The sequence below is a fragment of the Desmodus rotundus genome, chromosome 12 (genome assembly GCF_022682495.2).
Source record: "Desmodus rotundus isolate HL8 chromosome 12, HLdesRot8A.1, whole genome shotgun sequence".
In the NCBI taxonomy this organism is placed as follows: Eukaryota; Metazoa; Chordata; class Mammalia; order Chiroptera; family Phyllostomidae; genus Desmodus; species Desmodus rotundus.
Genome location: NC_071398.1, coordinates 90,856,243 through 90,865,534, shown reverse-complemented (window position 1 = coordinate 90,865,534; position 9,292 = coordinate 90,856,243). Strand labels below are relative to the sequence as shown.

At 43.0% G+C, this 9,292-nt stretch overlaps 1 pseudogene; it reads left to right on the top strand.

Moving 5' to 3' along the window:
* Positions 1-5,282: 5,282 nt before the first annotated feature.
* LOC112320316 (cytoskeleton-associated protein 2 pseudogene) lies at positions 5,283-7,759 on the top strand (annotated as a pseudogene).
* Positions 7,760-9,292: the final 1,533 nt, after the last annotated feature.

Sequence of the window (9,292 nt, the reverse complement as noted above, 5' to 3'; positions counted from 1 at the left end):
TACCACTAATGGGGCTGAGGGCCCTGCCAACTCAAAATGAGGAACAGGTCAGCACTGCCTCGGTGGCCTAATGAGAAGCCCTGAATGGAAATGAGAATCAAACATGCATTGAAAGTCTTCAGTTCCCAGCCACTCGTCCCTTCCTTGTCCCTTGCCATCTCAGGGTCCTGAGCTCAGTGCCAGCAGAAGGTGACCTGCCAAACTGATACCCCGTGTAGCTCCAATAGGACCCAGAAGCACACTCTGAACTTGTTTGTTCTCTGCTCAGCTGCTGCCAGAGCAGGGGCCGCAATGCGGGGGCAAGTGGAAATGGGAACAGGGTTCACATGACTGAGCAGAATGAAAAGTCTGGGGGATAGGGAGCAGGGAGTTAGACACAGGGTGGGGGCCTGAAAACCCATCATTAGGAATTTCAGTCCTCTGAGCAGGGACTGCAAACTTTTATCAGCATCTTTGGTGGAAAAAGAATAGGGGAGAGGGTATAGCAAAGGAAACATGGTCCCAGGCCTGGTGTTGGGGCAAGTGAGCTGCAGGAACCTAAGTTTCTCTCTGAGTCTCTGTTCCCGAGGCTGTGGAATGGGGTGGAAACACATGCTTTACTGCTACCCATCGTGAGGACTTCTGGAGACACTCTCTGTGGAAGGGCTTTGTCAGCTAATGGCCCATCAATGTGAGGTGTTGTTAGATGATTCAAGGTCTTTTTTAAGCAAATGAATTAATTAGAATGTAGGTGCTGGCGGGAAAATGGAGACAACTCCACTTGAACAACAACAAAAGAAAGGTTTTTTCTAAAAAAACAAAAAAGAAATCTGGAGGTGGTAAAGCTAGCTAAGCAGCTAGGGGATGGGCTAGGCAGGCATGAAAGTGGGGAGACCCCCAAATTGTGAGGCTAGAGTTAATCGAGTCAACACTCAATATTCAAAGGCAGGTTGTTCAGGCCAAACTGAGTGTAGCAACTCAACAGCAGCCAAAGCAACACCCATGCTTTTAAAGAGCTTCTTGGCAAAGGCACATTGCTAGCATGACAGCCAGCAGAGTGGAACATGGACAGTGCTTCACGGGGACTACCCAGGGGAAGGCGATGAGACAGTCCTATGTGGAGATGGGACCTCAGGGCTTTGCTCCCTTTAGGCCACACAGCTGGTTCTCTGCCTTGGCTCTGTGTTCACCAAATCCCCTTCTGATCAGTTCCTGACTTGCATGGAGATTCTCACCAGGGACAAATGTGCAGATCAGAGAACTTTAAGGCAAGTGCATTTTTGTTTTACTGTAATTCTTTATACATCAGTCTCCTATGATTTTGACTCATATAAATCACTTCCCTCTGGATCCAGGTGGGGGTCATGACCAAATTTTTAGACCTGTGAGGCTGAGGGAGGATTAAAGCTCAAAATGGTAAAATCATCAAAGATCTGCTAACTTGGATTATTTCTGGGCACCCAGTTGGCATCTCCTGGACTATATACTATTTTCCTCTAAATGACAACACCTTTGGAAGTCTAAAAAGCTGACCTGGACCAAGGCTAAGGGTGGAAGAATGGAAAGGGAGAGAAAGATTTCAGAAAGGCCTTGTTGATAACGTAGATTTGAGTGGGGTGAAGAGGCAAAGGAAGCCAGGCACCAAGTAAGTCCCCAAGTTTTAGGAGTAGCGAATTAGGGTGGGGTGAAGGAAGAGAGTGCCTATGGACAATACTGCGAGGAATTTGAAGTTTGGTACAAGGTTGGCAAAGATATGCAGAGGTTGCTTTTCTTCCCTCCTGGAGTTGTCACTAATTAGAGTGGGCTTTCTCTCCTTCTGAGAATGGTCAAAACCTCAGAACCCCTCTCAACCCCAAACGCCCCAGCAACCACTCTAATAGGCCAGAGAGAGTGCATGAGAGGTCCTTTCGGAACTGGTAGGTTAAGTACTTACTTACTAAATATTCATTGGTTCATTGTTGGTAATAACTTTGGGCAAACCAGTTTAGACGAATTCTTAACTCAAACAAACAAAGTAGTTGACCTCCTCTGATATCTAATCTCCAATAAGGACTACAATAAAATATGGAAACTTATGTTCCCCAGGCATGCTGTGTCTGACCATATTTCCTGCCTCATCCGTGGAGAAGAGAAAATGTTGATGTAAGCCTAAGCTTATCTGGCTAGAAAAGTAGATTTCCAGGTAACCCAGGGGGAGGTCTGACCTTGATATAATGTTTCCAAACTGCTGCTTAGTTCCTGTAAACTCACCAGTTATCTTAGAAGATTTTTTTATTGAATGTGCTTGTTTCTTTCCACTTGGTCAGCCTTGAAGTTGAACTCGATTTTCCTTTGCCACTTTCATTATTAGCTGACTGTTGAACAGGTGAAGACTGTGGGAGCCTTTTAGTTAGGGGACCTTGGATTGCTGTGTCCTAGGAGCTGGACCCCCCACTGTGCAGTGCTACCAGTGGAGACTGCCACCCCTCCTCCTTCCTCTAGTGACACTGCAGAACACCAGGAACCGTGGTGCAGTAGCCTCAGATCTTGTGCCATGGAATTTAAATCTCGCAAGGAGATTATCGGAGAATGGAGTGGCTGAGTCACTGGACTCTAACTCGGTGGAGATTTTGTGAAATTTGGGACATATTTTCCTTTGGTTAGCAACACCTAAAGTCATTCTAAGCACAGTAGCTTGCATGATGTGCCTACCTCTCAAACTTATGAAGCTTATTTGCCTTAAAATCTGGCACTAGGCTAGCGTCCTGTGTGGGCCTACAGACCCTCGGGGAATCTACCAAAACTGCCCTGAGGAGCACTGGGCAAGAGGATACAGCTTAATTTCAGGCAAATCAGATTCTGTTCAAGTGGGTTCAGTGACCCAAAGTTTTAAAATCCAAGTCTAGGTTGTGAGGGGTACCCTTGAGAAGAGCTGCTGTGGGCCGGGGGTTGCTGCAGTAGTAAACTTGGGAAGAGTAAACATGGGTTTGGGGAAAGGGCTAGAAGGGTGTTTAGGCCTCAAGAAGGCACTGTTGATGAATGAACGAATGAATGAATGATTCCTGTGACATAAAACACCTCCTTCCTTGTGTAAGAGATTCTCCTTAGTAAAATAAAACTAATCAAAACAAATAAATAGAAGTAGACTTTCACAGGCACTTTGAGTCCATCGTCAGAAAATGCTGACTAATATCAAAACTGAATACTGAAGTTGGAAAGTCACAGCCTCAGGCACATGAAGGGTTTAACATCAGTCAACCTTTTACTTCCTGTGATAGGTATAATTAGAAGCTTCCAATCCTTTCTTAAAAGAAAATAGAACAGAAGGAGAAGACTGCCAGGTTCTTAGCAGCGTGCAAATCCCAAATCGATACAGGAACAGCTTTTATTTCTCAAGTATTTTCTATGTACTGGGCACATACATAGGGTCAAGGTCATCTCTATACATACTTGCTAATCCTCACAGCAATGCTGCAAGGCAGATGTTGGTGTCTCTGTTTCACTTATGAGAAAAACAATGTTCTCAGGGCCAGAGAATAAGTAAATGACTGAGCCAGGGTGGACCCAGGCCAGTCTGACTATGAAGCCCTCACCTTCATTCCCTCTCAGCCCTTCGTTAGAAGAGTTCTCACTGCCCTTGTTGTACTTGAGTCTAATATTTGCCAAATTTTTAGAATTTTGAAACCCATCTGCTTAGCCACAGACGCAGTCACACATGTAAGTCAGAGATTTAGTATTCCAACAACAAAATCAATGAAGCAAAACTGCTTGCCTCAGCGCTGCAGTTTTTAGGATTCTTAGATGATTGTCTTTTTTTAAGGTATTTCCATGGCTCCTGCTGCCAACATCTGGGGACCCCATCATTGACTGTGATCCAAGGATCCTCTACTCCCTCTGACCCCAGGCCCCTGTCCATCCAACAAGCTTCTCTACACATCCACGCCCCCCCTCCCCCCCACTGGGGCAAGTCAGAACTCCTGGATCGGCTGACACCACATGCAAATCTCAGGACTGTGCCATGGGGACCATCTCCTTGGACACCTTCCTCCTCTGCAATGGGCCCCTGCTTCTTGCCACTATGGACATGATCATGTGCAAACTGAGGACACCTCTGACTGAGCTATAGCCTCCCAAGGTAGATCTGAGGAAGCAGGTTGTGGCTAACCCCAATGCACTTGACTTTTTCTACTCACCCAAGGCAATTCAACCTCAAGAACACAGCAGGGACTCTTGCTTCAGAATCCCTAGACCCCCTCTGTGCCCAGTGTCCGGTGACTGGATGAGGGTTTCTCTTTCCCTGGGGTGAGAACTCCAGGTCATTCCCTGCCATCCCAACACCATGGCTTGGAGTAAAACCCTAAGATCAAACCTCCAAACTCTGCTCTTGATATGTGAAGGGAAACTTTGAAAACTTAAAAAACCCTTTATCTCTCCACAAATTCTGGCTTGCAAAAGGATTTCTTCTCCGTGGATCAGCTGAGTTCAATCTGAAACTGAGAGCTGGGCAATGATCCCCTTGTTCTAGGCCTTTGCTACTTAGCATGGGTGCCTGCCCCTGACCTATTAGTTCACTAGTTTGTGACAATTAAGTGCAGGAATTGATGGTAAGTGTTTAGAAAATTGTATAGAAATTTGACAGAGAAATTTTATGTTGTTGAATTTAATAAAAGCATTGTACCTTTTACGTTTTTCTTTGTTCTTAATTTGATTTTTTCTAATAACTCATACTTGGATTGCATTTTACAAAATGATGGATTGGAAAAAATTTAAAGACAACTCTTTATCAAAACAAGTTTGAGAAGCATTGTTCTAGGCTAAATCTGAACTTCCCCTTTAAGGAATGGTATGCCAGTGTCTAAAAGGATGGGGAAGCCATAGAAAGTGAGGAACTAAGTATTTCTTAACCAAAAATACACTGGTTTACCATTTCAGAAAAAAAATACCTTCATTATGTAACTATTGAACGTTGTTCCCTTGAAAAATAAAAATGTACCTTCCATTTTAAGGGGGGGGGGGGAATAGACTAAATTGTGTGTAGTCCACAAGGTTTTTCAACCAGATATACCTCCCCATTGGCTTATCTCAGTTGGGTTAGAACTAAATCCTAATGGATATAAGACTCTTGGAGAACAGTGCATTGTGGGATGCTAACCCAATGCCTGCAAGCCACCCACTGTTAGTACATTACCTGGGGTTCAGGTTCAGGGCAGTGAAAGGGACTCTACATTACAATGGCTTAAACAAGATAGAGTTCATTGCTTTTCCATGTCTTGGTCCAGAAGTTGGTTGTGCAGGGTCAGTGGATGGCTTCCCATCTTCAACACATGGTTCCCTTTCTGGATCCCAAGGAAAGGACCCACCTCTCACTATCTCCAGGTACTGGGAGAGTGCGCACCCAGTGAATTCCTTTAAGGGAAAGACAAACCTTTAGCTAAACAGCCAATTGCCCAGTTAAAATTCTATTTCTATTAATGGTGGAGGAAACAGATAAATAAGCAACCTGCAGTGCTGAGGCCTCAGCTTGAGGGAATAGGAAGCAGTCGCATCGGAGACGCACCCTCTACCCCACACTGTAATGAGCCCCCCAACTCTGAAACAGGGCCTGCAGCTCCCTGCAAGTCGAAGGGGCCGGTTTTGTTCAGAGCACTAGAGACCAGAGAGTGGTGGTCTGAGGGTCAGGTCCAAAAAGTGGTGAAAGCTCTGAAACTTCAGACAAAAACGGCTGGCTGATAAAGAAAATGTCAGTAGACCTACAGGAGCAAAAATAATATAACAATGAAAAAAATCGTATTCCTTCAAAATCTTCTAATAAATCAACCAACTATAGCAATTGATACACATAATTGGGGGAATAATAATCAAACTCTGCAGTTGTTACTATTAAAGAGGAGCCCCAAAGCCAACATATGACATTTAGCCAAGCAATTTCACATTAAAAACAATAACATAACTGACTTCAGGAAAACCCAAAGCAAGATGCTAACGTGCTCAGGAAACGTATGCTTGAATGTCATCATGGCCAAGTCAAAGACGAGACTTCTGCAACAACAAAGAGACTTCTAACTACTACTTCTAACGCCAGAAGGCCTTGGCCTATAAACACTAGCAGCAGTACACCCATAAAAAACGAGAGCGCCTCAGATATGCCTACCACTAAATTTGTGAGCACTGCGTCTCAGAACAGACAACCGTTGTGCCCTCCTATTAGAAGTCATTGCAATAATACCCAGGACTCCTGGAACAAGGTAAAACCACTTCCAATGTTACAATTTGGAAAAGGTCTCATGAGAAAGAATTACTACCATTAAACACAGTTTTATCTAGTGTCAAAACCAGTTCTTCTCAGGAAGTAAAAAGAAATAGGATACTATCAAGAAGCATCACACCTGAAATAATAGCCAGGCCTGCTTCATCTTCTAATACGAAACTGATAGAAATGTCAAAGGCCATTGACTAGTGCAGACATACTATAGCAAAAGCAACTATAGATAATAGATCAACTCAGTCCAAAGAAATCACAGGAGAGAGAAAAGCTCATCTGAGTGAGTGGAAGGTTGGCAAAGGAAGAATGCTGAAAAGACCTCCTGGCTCAGCAGTTTCCCAGCCTGAATCTGGAGGGCAAAATAAAAACCAGCTGGGTCCTTTTGGACTACCATTGCAGGAGATGAACAAAGGTTATTTACTGAAAAAGTAAAAAAGACATTTCTGAATGCCTACCCCTGATTAATGAGGGATGCCCCACAGAAGTAATATGGGTCACACTTAATGACCAGTTTAAAAATGCTTTAGCCCTGACTGGGTGGCTCGGTTGGTTGGAGTGTCTCCCACCCAAAGGTTGCTGGTTTGATTCTTGGTCAGGGCACACACCTAGGTTGCAGGTTTGATCCCCAGTTGGGGCACTTACAAGAGGCAACCAAACAATGTCTCTCTCTATCTCTCTCTCTCTCTCTCTCTCTCTCTCATTCTCTCTCTCTCTCTCCCCACCCCCACATCCCTCCCTCCCCTCCCTTTCTCCTTCCCTCTCTCTCTAGAATCAATAAGGACATCCTTGAGTGAAGACTTAAAAATATATATATTCTACATGCCAAAAAGAATTGTTAAGTATTGGATATGCCTTGTATGTACTGACCCACTCACAAGTCCTACTGAAAATGTTTGCTCGGTCTATGATAGGCCATTCTGGCAGGGGCTCAGCCTACTGAAGAGATGAGACATGCAATTATAAATATCCTAACAATGGTCAAGAAAAAGTTACATTTGGAGATACTTTTGAGGAGGCTTGTGCAACCAAGGTACAAATCCAAGAAGTCAACATTGAAAAGTCAGGAAAACAGAAAATGGAAAATAAACATCGTAGAAATGTGGTATTTCAAGATTGTGAAAAAGAGCAAGATGACAAAACAAAAGATCCAACCAATGATATTAAAACCCCCAATACCGAAACTAAGGAGAATTGTTAATTAAATATAGTGTGTCCACTACACCATACTTGCAAAGTGTAAAACAGAAGATGGCAGTTTGACGAAATGAGTCTACCCTGAAAGAGCTGATGCTTCTAACACCATTTAGATGATCTCCGTGTCTTCAAGACAAGACGCCTAAACTGCCAGATGTGTTAAAAGACCATTATCCTTGTGTGTCTCCACTGGAACAGGTAACAGAGTTGGGACATGAAATGGACAGCGTTATGTGCTGTCCTATTGCATCTCCGCACCAGATGCATTTGGGAACTGGAACAACAGAAGAGAAAGAAAGGAAGGGGGCATTTTGTGTATTGGTTCTGGGTTTGTTCTGGGTCTGAGTTGGCCAAATGCCTAAGAATTCATGGCAGTGGCCCTTTCACTGACATTCCCGGGCCAGCCGGGCCGCACTCGGGTGTCGGCACACCTAGTCCCACGCTGTCTGGCTCTGCAGATTGGGAGTCTGTCTGAGACAGGCGGATTCAGCCAATTAGTTTACTATGCTCCTCGAATACAGTTAATAAATGTCATTCTAGTTCCAGTGGTATTTCTAAAATAACTAATGCTTAAACTGGCTTTGTAATACAAAAACCTCACTGTTAAATCACGTCCCTGGAAACAGGATAGGTATATACTGCAACCAGTTCTCTCGTTCCCACACACGTAAGACCCACCAACAAAACTGTTTATATCTTCGAACTGATACTTAAAAGGCAAGTGTTCTCTACCACCTCTGTGGTTTCAAATAAGTAATTGGTCATTGTAAGGGATCAGACAATTTAAAAACTGTGTGTAATAGGAATATGGTTGAAAATCACATACATAGTCTTTATGTTCATATATTCTATTTGTATAACGGTACCTATCTTCTGTTTATTGCCTTCTCATGTTTTGGAGAGTAAGGTTTTTATTCTTTTTAAACCCTGTGCCTTATTTGTATACAATAAATTAAAATATCTATATCAAAAAATAAGCAATCTGGCACACTACCGAATCTTACCAAGCTGAAAATTTTTATAAACCTTGAGCTTTTCTGAACTTGTAAACACCTAGTCACTCATAATTTTACACTGAGAAACCTAAATAACAATCATTCTTCAAGAGCTTGCTAAGCAAAACACAAATCTGTATTGCACTTGTAATTTTCCATTTTTTTCCTGAAAATTTTCCCCCAAATATTTTGATAGTATTGCGGTTATAAAACAAGTAGCTAAGTTGGTTCATTAAAAAAATAAAAACTATAATTTACCAAAACTGATTCAAAAATACATATAAAACTTGAGCAAGGGTTAGCCAATAAAAACATTCAATCTCGAATAAAAAACAATGTCTTCCTACAAAGAAAACCCTATCTGAGATGCTTCATTGGGAAGTTCTACCAAATGTGCAAGTACGAAATAGTGCCAATCCTATGTACAGCACTCCAGAGAGTCATCCTCACACAGAGGAGGATGTAGGGAAAGGCATCCGAGGCAGGAGCAGCCTGTGCAGCAAAAGGGGCGGGAAGGAAGGCAGAAGTAAACCTTTTAAAGCCATGATGAGGACAAAGGGGAGTTTTATTTGTCCTATAAACAATTAGCCTCCAATTAGAAGGTCAGATCAGACCTGCCTTTTCTGCAACGAGGGTCTGTGCTACTAGGTGATCCTGAGATACCACTTGATATTTATGCAGGAAAAAATGTATCTATAGAATAAGACTTAAAACCAACATCAACTGAAAACATTTTGCTAATATCCTAGGAACAAAAAGTTCCAACAACCTCTACAAGTGCCTTTAAAAGGTACCTTAAACACAAGTCTCTACAAGGACTTGTATAAGCCTGAGCCTGGGATGGCAGATATACTGAGCACAAGTTGGGCCTATAATATTTATG